This window comes from Leopardus geoffroyi, chromosome A2 (genome assembly GCF_018350155.1).
Source record: "Leopardus geoffroyi isolate Oge1 chromosome A2, O.geoffroyi_Oge1_pat1.0, whole genome shotgun sequence".
NCBI classification, from domain to species: domain Eukaryota; kingdom Metazoa; phylum Chordata; class Mammalia; order Carnivora; family Felidae; genus Leopardus; species Leopardus geoffroyi.
In genome coordinates, this window is record NC_059331.1 from 77,753,161 (window position 1) to 77,770,666 (window position 17,506).

The following is a 17,506-nucleotide window of genomic DNA, read 5'->3' on the forward strand; positions in this document are numbered from 1 at the left end:
TCCTCACATGGCGTTCTCTCTGTGTGGGTGGGTGACTGTGTCCAAATTTCCCCTTTTTATAAGGACACCAGTCATATTGGATTAGGGGCCCCATTTTAAATAATTACATATGAAACTACTCTATTTCTCCGTAAGGCCACATTCTGAGGTGCTGGGAGTTAAGGCTTCAACATATGAATTTGGAGGCGGGGCGGGGGGGGGGTGGGGACACATTTCAACCCATAACACATAGTAAGTGCTATATGGATGTTTGTTTGCTTGCTGGTTTTTTAATGTTTTTATTTTTTTTATTTTTTATTTTTTTTTATTTTTCAACGTTTATTTATTTTTGGGACAGAGAGAGACAGAGCATGAACGGGGGAGGGGCAGAGAGAGAGGGAGACACAGAATCGGAAACAGGCTCCAGGCTCTGAGCCATCAGCCCAGAGCCTGACGCGGGGCTCGAACTCACGGACCGCGAGATCGTGACCTGGCTGAAGTCGGACGCTTAACCGACTGCGCCACCCAGGCGCCCCTAATGTTTTTATTTTTGAGAGAGAAAGAGAGCGCAAGAGGGGGAGGGAAGAGAGAGGGAGATGGATGTTAATTGTTGTTATTCTGATAACTAGTCGTATTATGATTGTAATCTTTTTTCTTCAGTGTGTTGCATCTGTATGGATTACAGAATAAATATTATTAGAGTTAACTTTAATTTTGTAAACCTTAGTAATTACCATTAATAACCTCCATGTTGTTTTTTCACGGTAAGGACTCTTTATCCTGTGGGTGTATGATTTTCTTATAGCCATGTATTTCTTGTGTTAGTAGAATTCAGATAGAGAATAAAAATTAATAATGGCAAAAAGTTACTATATCTCATAGATTGGAGAGGAGAGAGAGATTGATTCTGTGATCACAGATGTTTACCTACTCTAGATACTGTTCATATAAGAGCAAGATACATGGCTCTGGAGCTTCCTCATCTTGTATATTACTACATCTTAGTGCTTTATACTATAAAAGTAAGATTCTTTATGGACCGGATATTTAGAGGGGTGAACAAAGGACCTCTATCAGTGGATTTACATGGATTTTGTTTCTTTTAAGTACTGCATCTAAACAGTATGGTGTAATTACTGTATTTTCTTAAGTGTGTTCCATGAGTGCTGGTTCTTACTATATATTATGCAATTTGAGGGAACAAAAACGGGATAAAGAGATTTGGGAAGTATTATGTATTATATGCCTCTTTTGGATTTTTCTACTGCCTATTTGTGGTTTTGAGGAGTACTATAGTAAAGAAACCTATTTTATTTTGTGTTCAACTTGGCATTTCCTAAATTTGTGTATCACAACGCCTGTTAAAATAGTGCAGTTAGTATTTACTACACATTTAATCTTTTTGAGTGCTAGGATCTGAGAGAAACAGTCTCTCTAGTATCTATAACTAGGAATTATTTAATTGTTTTTAGGTATCTGAGAATAAAATCTTTTAATGTATAAACTTATTGTTAAACCTTTTGGTTCAGGGATTGCTTGGATTATAGTTGTTTTCTAGTTTGTCAATGTAATTGTTTTTGAATGTGGGATTGTTGTCTGTTGTCTATAAATGGACAGTACTAGCACATAGGAGGCATTTAAGTGGCTGAAAGAGAAAATCAAAGTTGTACAGATCCTTCTTAACATATTTCTTAAGTAATATGAACAGGGACAATGATTATGTTGTTGAATAGGCTCTGTAGTTCTGTTTGATGCATTTCTATTGTAATCTTTCTTCATGAAAAAAACCCCACAGCTTTATTGAGGTCTAACTGCTGTACAGTAACATGCACATGTTTAAATTGTGCAATTTGATGGGGTGTCTCAGCGGCTCAGTCAGTTGAGCACCCGACTCTTTTTTTTTTTTTAAATTTACTTTTTAAAATTTACATCGAAATTAGTTAGCATATAGTACAATAATGATTTCAGGAGTAGAATCCAGGGATTCATCCCCTATGCATAACACCCGTGCTCATCCCAGCAGGTGTCTTCCTTAATGCCCCTTGCCCATTTAGCCCTCCCCCCCCAAAAAAAAACTCCTCCAGCAACCCTCTGTTCTCTGTATTTAAGAGTCTCTTAAGTTTTATCTTCCTCCCTCTTTTTACATTATTTTTGCTTCCCTTCACTTATGTTCATTTGTTTTGTATCTTAAATTCTACATGTGAGTGAAGTCATATGATACTTGTTTTTCTCAGACTAATTTTGCCTAGCATAATAAACTCTAGTTCCATCCACGTTGTTGCATATGGCAAGATTTCAGTCTTTTTTATTGGTGAGTAATACTTCATTGTGTGTGTGTGTGTGTGTGTGTGTGTGTGCGCGCGCGCGCGCGTGTGTGTGTACCACATCTTCTTTATTAATTTATCTGTTATTGGACATTTGGGCTCTTTCCATACTTTGTCTATTGTCAATAGCACTGCTATAAACATTGGGGTGCATGTGCCCCTTCGAAACAGTATCCTTTGGATGACTACTTAGTAGTACAATTGCTGGGTCATAGAGTAGTTCTATTTTTAATTTTTTGAGGAACCTCCGTACTGTTTTCCAGAGTGAGCTTCTGACACTAGATTTCGGTTCAGGTCATGATCCCAGCATTGTGGGATTGAGCCCCGCATTGGGCTCTGCGCTGAGCATAGAGCCTGCTTGAGATTCTTTCTCTCTCTCTCTCTCTCCCTCCACCCCTCTCCTCGGCTCATGCTTTCCCTCTCTCTCTTTTAAAATAAATAAATAGAAATTAAAAAATGTACATTTTGATAAATTTTGACATGTTTATATGCTGAGAAACCATCAACACAATCAAGATAACAAACATATTCTTCATCTCCAAAAGTTCCCATGTCAGGACTCCCTCCTACTCTCCCTGAAATGCCCTCTCATCCCCAGGGAACTACTGACCTCCATTCTAGTTTGCACTTTCTAAAATTTTATAAATAGAATCCTACAATATGTGCTCTTTTTTTTTTTTTTTTTTTTTTTGGGTCTGGCTTCTTTCAGACAGCATGAATATTTAAACGTCATCTATATTGTTTGTGGTGTAAAGTTATTCATCAGATTCCTTTTAAACCTTTTAATATCTTTGGTTTCTTTAGTGATATCATCTCGCAGTCCTGATATTGGTAATTTGTGTGTGTTCTTTTCTGTTTTTCTTACTCAATACAGCTAAAGGTTTTCAATCTTATTTAATATCTTCTAAAAGAATCTGCTTTTGGTTTCCTAGATATTCTCTACAGTTTTAGATTTCTGCTTTGTTCATTATTTCACTTATTCTGCTTGTTTTGGGTTTTGTTGGTTCTTTCCTAGTTTTTTAAGGTGGAAGCAAAGTTTATCTATTTGAAAACTTTCTTTTTTTCTGATATAGGTCATTAGTGTCATAAATTTCCATCTAAGTATTGCTTTGGCTGTATCCTGCAATGCTGTGCTGGTGTTTTCATTTTTATTTAGTATAAAATGTTTTCTCTTTTTAATTTCCTCTTTGATGATTTTTTTTTAAAGAAGTTACTTTGTTTTGAATATTTAGAATTTAGAGTTTGAATATTTAGAATTTTTAGGCATCATTATGTTATTGACTTGTAACTATTTCATTCTGTTCAAGACACATACGCAGTATGAACTAAGTCCTTTTAAAATTTATTGAAACCTGATTTAGGCCCAGAATGTTGTCTTATTTGGTAAATAATCCTTGTACACTTGAAAGGAATGTGTTTTCTGATGTTGTGTGGAATGTTCTCTAAATATCAGTTGGGTCAAGTTGGCTGATAATCTTGTTCAGGTCTTTCAGGGCTTTGATTTATCCATCATTCTTGTTCTATCAACTCTTGAATGAGAAATGGTATAATCTCTCACTGTATTTTCCAAATGGATCATTTCTCCTTGCAATTCTATCAGTTTCTTCACTGCGTATTTTGAATCTCTTTTATTAGGGGCATAAATGTTTAGGAATATGATGATTTTGATGATGTAGCCTTTTTACTACCATGAAATGAGAATAAAACGATACCTTCTTTTTTTTTTTTTTTTTTTTTTTTTTTTTTTTTGCTTTGAAATCTCCTTTAAAAATTATTGTAATCAATCCAGGAGTTTTTGATTAGTATTAGCTTTACATATCTTTTTCTGTCATTACTTTGAACTTACTGTGTCTTCATGTTTTCAGTGGGGTTTTTTTTAGGCTGTATATAGTTTGATATTTTTTTTAATGTAGTTTTATCATTTCTGCATTATAATTGGAATGTTTACACAATTTAGATTTCATTTCATTATTGGTGTGATTCGGTTTAATGCTACCATCTTGCTAATTGTTTTCAGTTTTGTATCATCTGTTTTGTATCAGTTTTGTTTATGTATCATCTGTTCATTGCATTGCTTCCCTTTTTTTCTGCTTTGTTTTGGAGTATTTTTTTATGAGACATTTTATTTTGTCGGCTTATTTGCTATAAAGTCTGTGTGTTATTTTATTTGTTGCTTTAGGTTTTCTAGTAAGCAACTTTAAATTATCAAAATTTATTTTCCTTGTATTCTAAGAAGAAACTGCTTGATCATGATGTGGTCTTCTTTTTATGTATTCATATATTCTGTTTGCTAATATTTTAAAGATTTTGCATCTATGCTTTTGAGATAGATTGTTCTGCAGTTTTATTATTTTTTTTTTAATTTCTTTTTTTTCAACGTTTATTTATTTTTGGGACAGAGAGAGAGCATGAACAGGGGAGGGGCAGAGAGAGAGGGAGACACAGAATCAGAAACAGGCTCCAGGCTCTGAGCCATCAGCCCAGAGCCTGACGCGGGGCTCGAACCCACGGACCGCGAGATCGTGACCTGGCTGAAGTCGGACGCTCAACCGACTGCGCCACCCAGGCGCCCCTGCAGTTTTATTATTTTTAAAATGTCGTTGACTTTTGTATCAGGGTAATCAGATTTGCTAATATTTTGAGAATTTTTGTGTCTGTGCTCTTAGGGGAGAAGTACTTACTGTTTTTTTTTTTGTCTTCTTTTAGAGAGTATTCTTGTGTAGAATTGGATTATTTCTTTTTTCAATGACAGTGAAACACTTGGGCTTATAGATGTCTAATTTAAAATGTGCTGAATACAAATTCAGTTTTTTTTAAGTTTATTCATTTATTTCTAGAGAGAGAGAGAAAATGCAAGCACGGGGAAGGGGCAGAGAGCGGGAGAGAGAGAGAATCCCAATCAAGTTTGCATTGTCAGTGCAGAGCCCAGTGCGGGGGCTCGATCCCACAAACCAGGAGACTGTGACCTGAGCCAAAGTCAAGAGTCAGACACTTAACCAACTGAGCCACCTAGGTGCTCCCAAATTCAGTTTTTTAAGCAGAGATCTGTTCACATCATCTTCTAAGAGTTCTGATAGTTTGTTCTAAGTTGTAGTGTTACTCATAGTATTCCGGTACCCTTTCAATGCTGTGAGGTCTGTAGTGGGTTCTTCTTTTTCACTCCCATTACTGGTAATTTGTTCTCCTTTTTTCTTTGTTGGTCTTACTAGGGCTTTGTTAATTTTATTGACACTTGAAAAGAATTAACTTATGGTTTGATTGAATTCTGTTATTTTTGTTTTCAATTTCATTGATTTTCTCTTGTTTATTCTGTTCTCCTTTTTTGTTTATTTTGCTTTTTTTCCTGGTTTCTTGTGGCAATAGCTTGCATTACTGATTTGAGACCTTTCTTTTTTTCTAATTACACATTTAAAAAAAACATTTTGAATTTATTTTTGTGAATGGTGTAAGAAAGTGGTCTAGTTTCATTCTTCTGCATGTTGCTGTCCAGTTCTCCCAGCACCATTTGTTAAAGAGACTGTCTTTTTTCCATTGGTTATTCTTTCCTGCTTTGTCAAAGATTAGTTGACCATACTTTTGTGGGTCCAATTCTAGAGTCTCTATTCTATTCCATTGGTCTATGTGTCTGTTTTTGTGCCAATACCATGCTGTCTTGGTGATTACAGCTTTGTAGTAGAGGCTAAAGTCTGGGATTGTGATGCCTCTCACTTTGGTCTTCTTCTTCAATATTACTTTGGCTGTTTGGGGTCTTTTGTGGTTCCATACAAATTTTAGGATTGCTTGTTCTAGCTTCGAGAAGAATGCTGGTGCAATTCTGATTGGGACTGCACTGCATGTGTCAATTGCTTTGGGTAGTATTGATATTTTAACACTGTTCTTCCAATCCATGAACACAGAATGTTTTTCCATTTCTTTGTATCTTCTTCAATTTCCTTCATAAGCTTTCTATAGTTTTCAGCATACAGATCTTTTACATCTTTGGTCAGGTTTATTCCTAGGTATTTTATGCTTCTTGGTGCAATTGTGAATGGGATCCGTTTCTTTATTTGTCTTTCTGTTGCTTCGTTATTAGTGTATAAGAATGCAACTGATTTCTGTACATTGATTTTGTATCCTGCGACTTTGCTGAATTCATGTATCAGTTCTCGCAGACTTTTGGTGGAGTCTGTCGGGTTTTCCATGTATAATATCATGTCATCTGCAAAAAGTGAAAGCTTGACTTCATCTTTGCCAATTTTGATGCCTTTGATTTCCTTTTGTTGTCTGATTGCTGATGCTAGAACTTCCAACAGTATGTTAAACAACAGTGGTGAGAGTGGACATCCCTGTCGTGTTCCTGATCTCAGGGAGAAAGCTTTCAGTTTTTCCCCATTGAGGATGATATCAGCTGTGGGCTTTTCATAAATGGCTTTTATGATGTTTAAGTATGTTCCTTCTATCCCGACTTTCTCGAGGGTTTTTATTAAGAAACGATGCTGAATTTTGTCAAACGCCTTTTCTGCACCGATCGACAGGATCATATGGTTCTTATCTTTTCTTTTATTAATGCGATGTATCACATATATTTGTGAATGTTGAACCAGCCCTGGAGCCCAGGAATGAATCCCACTTGATCATGGTGAATAATTCTTTTTATATGCTGTTGAATTTGATTTGCTAGTATCTTGTTGAGAATTTCTGCATCCATATTCATCAGGGATAGTGGCCTGTAGTTCTCTTTTTTTGATGGGTCTATGTCTGGTTTGGGAATCAAAGTAATGCTGGCTTCATAGAATGAGTCTGGAAGTTTTCCTTCCCTTTCTAATTTTTGGAACAGCTTGAGAAGCATAGGTATTATGCTTTAAATGTCTGGTAGAATTCCCCAGGGAACCCATCTGGTCCTGGACTCTTATTTGTTGGGAGATTTTTGATAACTGATTCAATTTCTTCACTGGTTATGAGTCTGTTCAAGTTTTCTGTTTCTTCCTGTTAGAGTTTTGGAAGGGTGTGGGTGCTTAGGAATTTGTCCATTTCTTCCAGGTTGTCCAGTTTGTTGGCATATAATTTTTTATAGTATTCCCTGTTAATTGCTTGTATTTCTGAGGGATTTGTTGCGTCAAAACCCTAGAAGAGAAAGCAGGAAAAAACTCCTCTGACCTCAGCCGCGGCAATTTCTTACTTGACACATCCCCAAAGGCAAGGGAATTAGAAGCAAAAATGAACTATTGGGACCTCATGAAGAAAATAAGCTTCTGCACAGCAAAGGAAACAATCAGCAAAACTAAAAGGCAACTGAAGGAATGGGAAAAGATATTTGCAAATGACATATCAGACAAAGGGCTAGTATCCAAAATGTATAAAGAACTCCTCAAACTCCACACCTGAAAAACAAATGAAGTGAAAACAGTGAAGAAATGGGCAGAAAACATGAATAGACACTTCTCTAAAGAAGACATCCGGATGGCCAACAGGCACATGAAAAGATGCTCAGTGTCACTCCTCATCAGGGAAATACAAATCAAAACCACACTGATACCACCTCACACTGGTCAGAGTGGCTGGAATAAACAAATCAGCATACAGCATACAGCACATTGAACTTAAAAGTATTTATTTTTTAAGGCCCTTCTCTCTCCCTCCATGAGACTATAGGTGCTGGTGAGGATGTGGAGAAACGGGAACCCTCTTGCACTGTTGGTGGGAATGCAAACTGGTGCAGCCACTCTGGAAAACAGTGTGGAGGTTCCAAAAAATTAAAAATAGACCTACCCTATGACCCAGCAATAGCACTGCTAGGAATTTACCCAAGGGATACAGGAGTGCTGATGCATAGGGGCACTTGTACCCCAATGTTTATAGCAGCAGCACTCTCAACAATAGCCAAATTATGGAAAGAGCCTAAATGTCCATCAACTGATGAATGGATAAAGGAATTGTGGTTTATATACACAGTGGAATATTACTTGGCAATGAGAAAGAATGAAATATGGCCTTTTGTAGCAACTTGGATGGAACTGGAGAGTGTGATGCTAAGTGAAATAAGTCATATAGAGAAAGACAGATGCCGTATGTTTTCATTCTTATGTGGATCCTGAGAAACTTAACAGAATACCATGGGGAAGGGGAAAGGGAAAAGAAAAAAGTTAGGGAGGGAGCCAAATCATAAGAGACTCTTGAAAACTGAGAACAACCTGAGGGTTGATGGGGCGTGCGAGGGAGGGGATGGTGAGTGATGGGCATTGAGGAGGGCACCTGTTGGGATGAGCACTGGGTGTTGTATGGAAACCAATTTGACAATAAATTTCATATTTAAAAAAAATAAAAAATAAAAAAAAATTTTTTAAACCCACACATTTAGTGTTATTAACTGCTGCCGTAGTTGAATCCCAAAGATTTTGCTGTTGTATTTTCATTATCATTCATTTCAATATATTGTGAAAAAAACCTCCTTTGAGATCCTTTGAGCTAGTTATCATTTAGAAATGTGTTCTTTAGGGGCACTTAGCTGGCTTAGTCGGTAGACCATGCGACTCTTGTTCTTGGGGTTGTGAATTCAAGCCCCATGTAGGATGTGGAGATAACTTAAAAAAAAAAAACAAAAAAAGAAAAAAACAACCTTTAGATGTGCTAATTTACAAATGTTTGGAAAATTTACAGTTGTTTTTCTATTATTCTTAGTTTGATACCATTATGATCAAAGAGCATACTTTATGTGATTTCAGTTTGTTTTATGACCCAGGACATGCTCTTAGTTAACATTCCACATGTAGTTGAATAGAATATGTGTTCTCTTTTTGTTGTGAAGAGTGCTCTGTAGATGTCAATTAGATCCCCTTGGTTTTTGGTGGTGGTTGTTTTGTCGTTGTTGTTTTTGGTTTGTTTTTAATATCCTTGCTTATTTAGTGCTTCTTCATTTGTTAAGGGAGGGATAGTGACACTTCTGCTTAGGTACCTAATGGAAGGTAGTCACTGACTAAAACACCTGACCTATCTTTCTGGAGGGCAACAAAGGAGGTTTTGTATAAATCCATGTTTTAGAAATTTGGGGGGAGGAGGGGGGGAAACAACAACTGTGCCCAGAGGAAAGATAGAAAATACACTGTTGGGTTTTTTTTTGGCACTAGGCAAGTTTTTGTGCTAGCTGAAACAGATGAGTAACCCTTAGGAAAGAAAAACTAATCCTTTTTTTAAAATGAGGTTTTTCCCAATCTTACAATGAGAGCTGGGGGCGGGGGAGGGAAAAGGAAAACTTTGATGCTAAATTTTCATAAAGCTTTGACGAACAAGAAAGATCAACATACCCTGAGAACTGCTTTGGACTGGAAATACAAAGATTCAGCCCAAAGAGCTCACTTAAACCTGATGATAGTCTGTGCATAATATTAGCAATAAGATCAATTAAGGCTTGGTTAGAAAAGTACAAATTTTAACATTATTTTTATTATTTGTAATACTGAACTTAAGAGTATTTGTTTTTTAAGGCCCTTCTCTCTCCCTCCATGGAAAAAAAAAGGTTAGCAGTTAATACCCCATTTATAAAAATAGTAACTTAGTTGCATGTAGTTCTTGATTTTTTACAAAATATTGTTCATGCATATTATCTCATTTGATCCATACAAGCCTGCAAGATTTGTAACACAGGATTTTTCATCTTTACTCTAGGAGTCTTAGGTTAAGTGATTTTTCTCAGGTCATAGAATTGAATAAAGTTCAGGTGTTCTCATTCCTAGTTGATTGTTTCCTATCATACTCTTCCTTTGAAAGGATGTGCCTGCTGGGGTGCCTGGGTGGCTTAGTCAGTTGAGTGTCCGACTTTGGCTCAGGTCATGATTTCATGGTCCTTGAGTTTGAGCCCTGCGTCAGGCTCTGTGCTGATGGCTCGGGGCCTGGAGCCTGCTTTGGATTCTGTGTCTCCCTCTCTCTCTACTCCTCCCCTGCTCACACTCTCTCTCTCAAAAATAAATAAAGATTAAAAAGAACAATTGAAAGGATGTGCCTGCTATCTCTAATACTAGTAGAATATTGACTTTAATTAAAAGATTTTTATTTGACTTTATAAGTGTTCCCATGATCATGGATTATTTCATTTTACATAAAGATAAATTTAAAATATAACAGGGTCTAATTTTCAAACAATGGCTTAATTATTAATATTCTCATATAAACTTGTCTTTTAATATCCTTTGATTATTTACCAATTGAGAACTATAAATTCTTTATATTTTTCTTTTTTTTTTTTTTTTTAACATTTATTTGTTTTTGAGACAGAGACCGAGCATGAACGGGGGAGGGGCAGAGAGAGAGGGAGACACAGAATCGGAAGCAGGCTCCAGGCTCTGAGCCATCAGCCCAGAGCCTGACACGGGGTTCGAACTCACGGACCGTGAGATCGTGACCTGAGCTGAAGTCGGACGCTTAACTGACTGAGCCACCCAGGCACCCCTAAATTCTTTATATTTTTAATGGTAACTTTTATGTGTTTGATTTCAAATTTTTCTCCATTCTCTTTTTCTTTTGATTTTATTGTTTTTTATTAGAAAAATTGGAAATTGTATATATTAATAGTTGTGAAATTTCTTTAGTGATTCATTTGGCTAATTTCCCCCATCGTTGAAATAAGTATTATATTTCGTTTAAAAATTTTGTTCTATGATGAGTTTATAATATTGTGAGAAGATTTTATTAGTTTTTCCTATTATGTTACGGTTGTCATACACTAAAATTTTTTACATTTTACCCATGTTATTTCTGTATTCTTTTTTTTAAGTTTTTATTTATTTATTTATTTATTTATTTATTTATTTAGAGAGGGAGAGAACGAGTGGGGGAGGGGCAGAGTGAGAGGGAGCAAGAGAATCCCAAGCAGATTCTGCTCTGTCAGTGCAGAGCCTAATTTGGGACATGAACTCATGAACTGTGAAATCATGACCTGAGCTGAAATCAAGAGCTGGATGCTTAACAGACTGAGCCACCCAGGAGCCCCTTTATTCCTTATGTCATCATTTCTACTTTTGTACAAGTACACATTACTTTGTTCTAATTTTGCTTTATAATTTTATTATGTTTTCATTTATATTATACATTTCCAAAATTACCCTGCAATTGTACAAAAACATTTTTCTTTAAAATATTTTTCCTAAAGGCATGTTTTGCCCTCAGATTCAACATAGCTACCTAAATATGATTAAAATCTGTTGTATAGAAAAATAAAACACTTTTTATGTGTAGAGTAAGAACATGAAAATCAAAATTTGTATGTAGTTGTCTTTGCTGGAGTTTCGTTGGAATTTTTGATTTCTACTTTCTCTCTAGCTTTTTGTGTTTGGTAATGTTTCTTTAGTGAAAAAAAAATTTTTTTTAAATGAACAGAGAGGAGGCACCTGGCTGGCTCAGTCTATAGAGCATGGGACTTTTTTTTTTTTTTAATGTTTATTTATTTTTGAGTGAGAGAGAGAGAGAAAGAGTGTGTGCACACGCGCTCGAGTGAGAGAGGGGCAGGAAGAAAGTGAGACCAGGCTCCAGGCTCCGAGCTGTCAGCACAGAGCCTGACACAGGGCTGGAACCCACAAAAGGTGAGATCATGGCCTGAGCCAAAGCCTGACACTTAACCGACTGAGCCAACCCAGGCGCCCCCTAGAGCATGTAACTCTTGATCTCAGGGTTGTTAGTTCAAGCCCCATGTTCTACATAGAACTTACTTAGAAAAAAACCACCACCAAAAAAGAAAAAAGGAAAAAAAAAAAAAAAAAAAACCCAGTCAACCAAACAAAATGAAAAGAGATAGGGGTGAGAGAGTCTGTGTGTCTGGACTATCTCAGATTGGTTGCAAATAGCAAATAAAGATCCTGTGATAATGTTATTATTATCATTATTGATTTGAGTACCTTCAGTAATTAGAAGTCCAGATCTAATTGTTGATTGGGTAAATTAATTCTATCAGTACTGTAACCCTGCTGCATCCATGTTGTTTGGTGGTGTTTTATGGCTGTTGTTTGCATGGTTTTAATTTAAATTTGTTTGTTTAGCTCAGTATTCTCTAGTAATGGTGTTCTTTATGTAACATAAAATATGGTAGCAAAGAAGATTGATGTTCCATAATGAATGAAAGTGAGCCTTTGTGATAAACCCTTACCTTGATTTAAAAATAAAATATGACTTAATTTGATTTAAAGATACAGTTTTTATACAACGGATTTTAAAATGACAGCTTTCCTCTTCAGATTATTACCAGTTTGCCAGATAATCCTTTATATATCACTGCTTTGCTTTTTGTAAAAGACACACTTTAGTCTGAAGTTTATAAATAATCAGGGCTATGTAGAAGAATCAAAAGTAGAACTTTTTAGATCGTATAATTGTATGATTGTATTCTGAAAATAGCCTTAAGAAGTAATATATAAATAACTAAAAATGAAATAATTAAACCGGGAAGATACTCATAGCAAATATGATGGATAAACAGTGAATACTAATATATAATTAATACAGGGCAATATAAGAAAAAGATAAGGGAGTAAAATTATTTAGAGATTCTCAAAAGAAATACAGCTAGTAAAATAGTTATTTAGCTTCATCATTTAAAAATCCTATCAAACCATCCATAAGAACATACTTCTTCTAGCAGCATATAAAATGTTCAAAACAGAGATAATATCAAGTGCTATCTATGGTTAAGTGACTCTTGTAGGTTACTGAAAAAAAAATGTACAAAGTGGTAGAGTCATTTTGTAAACTAGTTTGATAATTTGTATCAATCTTAAAAGTATAACTTTGAGTCAATTCTTTCTTTATTTCCCAAGGGAATAATTCTAGATATTACATATTTTATATGTATTTATGATAAATAATTACTCCATCCTAGGTAAATGGTTAAATAATTTTTGGTTCATTTATTTGGTGAAATATTGGTCAGGTATCAAAAATTGCTATTTATAAGGACTATAATAGGATGGGGTGAATGCTTATAACATTAAGTTAATGAAGAACACATGGTAAACAAGTGTTAATTACAAATAAAAATAAGAACGAAACAACTCATGGGTATATTAAAAAGGAGGATAAGATTTTAAAGGAATATAGTAGACTTTAATTTTCAATTTTAAGCCCAACCAGGATTTTAAGTATTTTAGGAACATCTGAAGGTTGCTTGAAATTTCTCGGAGGCACATATCTGAATTGTGCTCTTTGCAAAGTTGGTGTGTAGGAGGGAGTCACTTTCATTGGTAAGTGACTATAGCCAGCTGCCCAGTTCCTGTATGTCAGTTTTTGCTTTTTTTGCTGTTTCTCGGATAAACATCCAGGGGGAGGATGTATGCTATTTTGGTGCTACTTGAGAATTTGAAGATTCTTAAATTTCTCATACATGATCATGTATATTCCAATGATCCACTTGGCTCTTGTGGCCTCTATGTTGTGAGGTTATATAATTACCCACCTTTTGAAATGTTTTTCCAGTTTCCAAAAAATCTTTCATGAGCATATTTTTAAAAGGAAAGTACAAGACTTTATCCAGTTACCAGTTACTAATCCAGCATTAAACTCTTCACATACAGTATCTTTTGTTTCTCTTACAGTGTTGCATCTTCTGTTAATCCCATCCAGACTTTGTCCTTTTTATCTCTAGAACTTCAGTTTTTTTATTACCTCATCCATGTCTTTACTAACATGTTCATTCTTTTCTCCTTTTGAACATATGAAATACAGTTATAACTGTTGTAATGTCCTTGTTTAAATACCGTAATCTGTGCCAGTGCTTCATACTTATTTAATATTTGATGGAAAAATACAAAAGGCAAAACCACATTTTTAATCTGTGTAGGCTACCAATACTTCCCACCAAGTTTAAGAATTAGAATATTATAAGCATGTTGTATTCCCTGTCTCTCCTAACTTTTCTAAATATTGTTAATGTTTGTATGTGTTCCTAAATCATATATTGCATAATCTTGCATGTCTTCATATAAATCACCCCTTGCTGTGTGTATTTTTCTAAAACTTCTTCTTCCTTAATAATATGTACTGATGTACACATCAATATTGATGTGTATACCCATCATTATTTATTTTTACTCCTCTACAGTAGTATTTTGAGTGAATGCTCTGTTATACTTATCTCTTCTCCTGTTGATGGTCATTTTGGTTGTTGTCATCTTTGTTTTCTTTTTAACAATGCTGTTAGGAATGTTGTACAGGTCTTCCATTTGTACATACATAAGAATTTCTCTGGGTTATGTGCCTACAAACTATATATTTTGGTCATACAGTATTTGTGTGGAATCTTATTAGATTATCCCATAAGCAGAATCATTGATTTAAAGGATAAGAATTCTGTTATTCTCTTAGGCTAGCCACCTTATTTTAATTCTTTAAATTATTTTTCTTTATTTCCCATTTACTCTTTAGTGTTATTTGTTATGAAAATTATACATGCATAACATACTCAAATAGTTGTACAAGATTTGTTATTAAAATGCAGCAATCCTCTGCCCCATTTACTTTTCCCCAGAGGCAGCCATTCTAACATTTTTGCTGATTCCTTTGGTATTTACATCCATATCTCTAACTAATCTGCCCATATTTCTACTGGTTAATTTGTTAAAAGCTTCTTTGGCTTCCTACAAAGAAGCATGAAGATTTAGCCTCTTTCATTTCTCCTGATTTTGAGCACCATCCCAGCTTTACACATGAACTCTTCCCTCATCTCTTTTTTTCCAAATCAATAATTTAGTGCTAACATTGTTATGAATAGTAGATGCAGAACCGAATCATGTACCAAACTATAATTACCCTTCTTTTTGTTTCTTTTAAACAAAGGAGGATGATGGTAGAGGAAGAGGCAGTAAGGATTTTGGAATCAATAAGGAGGATTTGTGTTGCAAAATAGAAAGAGAAATTGTTAGCTAACAGGAAGCCATAGATTCCGTGAGTGGGAGAGGAACATGAGAACATTTATTTTGCCAGCCATGTGTAGTACCGATTAGAACACTGAAAGCCTGTTAAAATGACAAGCATATAACTTAGTAACAAATAATTTTTATGCCACTGAGATATTGGGTTAATCTTAAAACCAAAGAAATGAAAAGAAATGGGCAGTCCCAGGAAATAATATACGAATCAATCACTGAAATCAAGTGACTGCCTGGGGTCAAAGCATATGAAGGTTGTTCTAAAGTTTTAGTATTTTAGACCAGGACAATGATAGTAGGGGAAACTAGAATTTGTTTTTTAGTACCTTAAATATCAAAGAGTTGTGTACATGACAAAAAATTGTTTATGTTTATATTACCCATCCTCTTGCTATGTGTCAGGTGTTTTGGTTGAATTCCCTTTTCTCTAATATTAGGCTAAATTTATCTCAGTTTAATTAAACAAAGGATGAGCATTATCATTTCTTTTCTGTCAAAATTAGTCTCATTGTTTCCTCACATGTGAAGGGATGATAAATATGTTAAATCCAAATGATCACTTTAGTTTCCTCATACGTATTTTCATGCATGAATTCCAATAGGTATCAGTATTAAGTGGCTAGAAAGGGAATTCTGGCTGTGTAGTCCACATTTATTAAGGTTCACTTGTTAAACTGTGTTTAATGCTGGCATATTTCAAAATTTGGCATTTTAGCACCTTTTATATATTTTTAAAATTTTCCTCTTTTTATTAAACCAGAATATGAGGTTTTTTTTTTTTTTTTTTCAATGCTGTCATTGTTATAATCTGGCTTAATTTAATTCCATGAACAGTTAATTCTGATGTGATTTTTACATCTTTATCCTTTCAACGAGCAAATTCGAAGACTGTAGGAGGAATACTATATATCCTTTGAATGTAAGGTTTTCATTCTGAGGCTTCTGGGATTGTCCTGGATTGATCTAGTGAAAAGATTCAAGTCACACCTAGATTTGAATTGTTCTTTGCTGCCTAGTAGCCAGCTGAATTTCTTAATAATTTAATAATTCTAGCAAGGTTGTTTAGAATGTCACAAAAAATGTATGCATACATTAAAATAATAAAAAGACATTTTGTGTCCAATTTAATGCCCCCTAAATATAATGTGTTCAAAAATTATAGTTATTTTTATTGGAATCATCTTCATCTTTTTGTCCTTGGCTCCAGTCCCTAGATGTGCTTTACAAAGAGCAGATGTAAAAAGATTTGAAACACTGATAGTGATTGTGTGCAACAGTTAATCAGGAGGGGAGAATTTAGTGTAATCTCTCTATTCTCCTGGGTAGGTGGATGGGGGGTGTTGCTACATTTTTTAACCTGTTGTCTCCACCCCCCCTGCCCCCTCCCCCCCCCCCCCCCCCCCCGCCCCATCACCCAACCCCCGCCATTTGTACACTTACCTCTTTTGTGGAGTAATCGGTCAGGAAAATAATAGGGCTTTTGCTCCCTCCCAGCCAATAGAATCCTTTGTATTACAAATGTAGCATGTATTTTGGTTACTTTTTAGAACAGCTCTAAATGTAGTGTGGATAAGCAGGGGATGGGGCAGTGGGAGAGGGAGGTGGTTAGATAATGTGTTGTTTACCTTAAAAAGGTGTTGGAATTAATAATTTATATTCTTTATCCCCTACTAGGTGGTAGAGTTTGCAAAGATATACAGTGTATTTACTTTTTCTTTTTGTTCCCACAACACCTGGCGTAATACATTTTATCTTTATCTTTCAGTGGTTATAACTTTGTGCTTTTTCTTCCTGTCATAGAGTTTGATACTTTGGGTCAGAATTTAGGTCTGATTCATTTCTGTGGTGTTTGTGACTAATAAATGTTTGATACCCAAATAAATGGTTTGAATGAATGATTTGAATTGTCTCCAGAGTGACAGATCAGCATTCACAAGAATAAAGCACCGTTTGGTTTTGTCTCTAGAGACATGTAACTGGAAGGAACCTTAGGGTTTATGTAGTCTAGCTTTTCATTTTTCAAATAAAGTAACTGGTACCAAAGATTGCAAGACTTAGATTCAAAACCAATCCAGCTATATCTCTTACTCATAGTATCCTTTCCTTTTTTTTTTTTTTTAAACTTAATTATGATATTTTTCTTCCCTAGATAACAGAAAAAAAGAAGCACACTGATAACCAGCTTGAAAAGAAAATAATACTTATTTTCTATTGTTTGTATGTCTGTAGATTTTTAATTGATTTTTTAATGTTTTTAATGTTTATTTATTTTTGAGAGAGAGAGAGAGAGAATATGAGACAGCGAGCATGAGTGGGGAG

The 17,506-nt window shown here is 35.1% G+C and overlaps 1 protein-coding gene across 2 annotated transcripts in view; it reads left to right on the top strand.

Annotated features, from left to right (window-relative positions):
- The window catches only part of COG5 (component of oligomeric golgi complex 5), a 320,495-nt gene that overhangs the window by 116,384 nt on the left and 186,605 nt on the right, over positions 1-17,506 (top strand). The gene's annotated exons all lie outside the window — the stretch shown is intronic.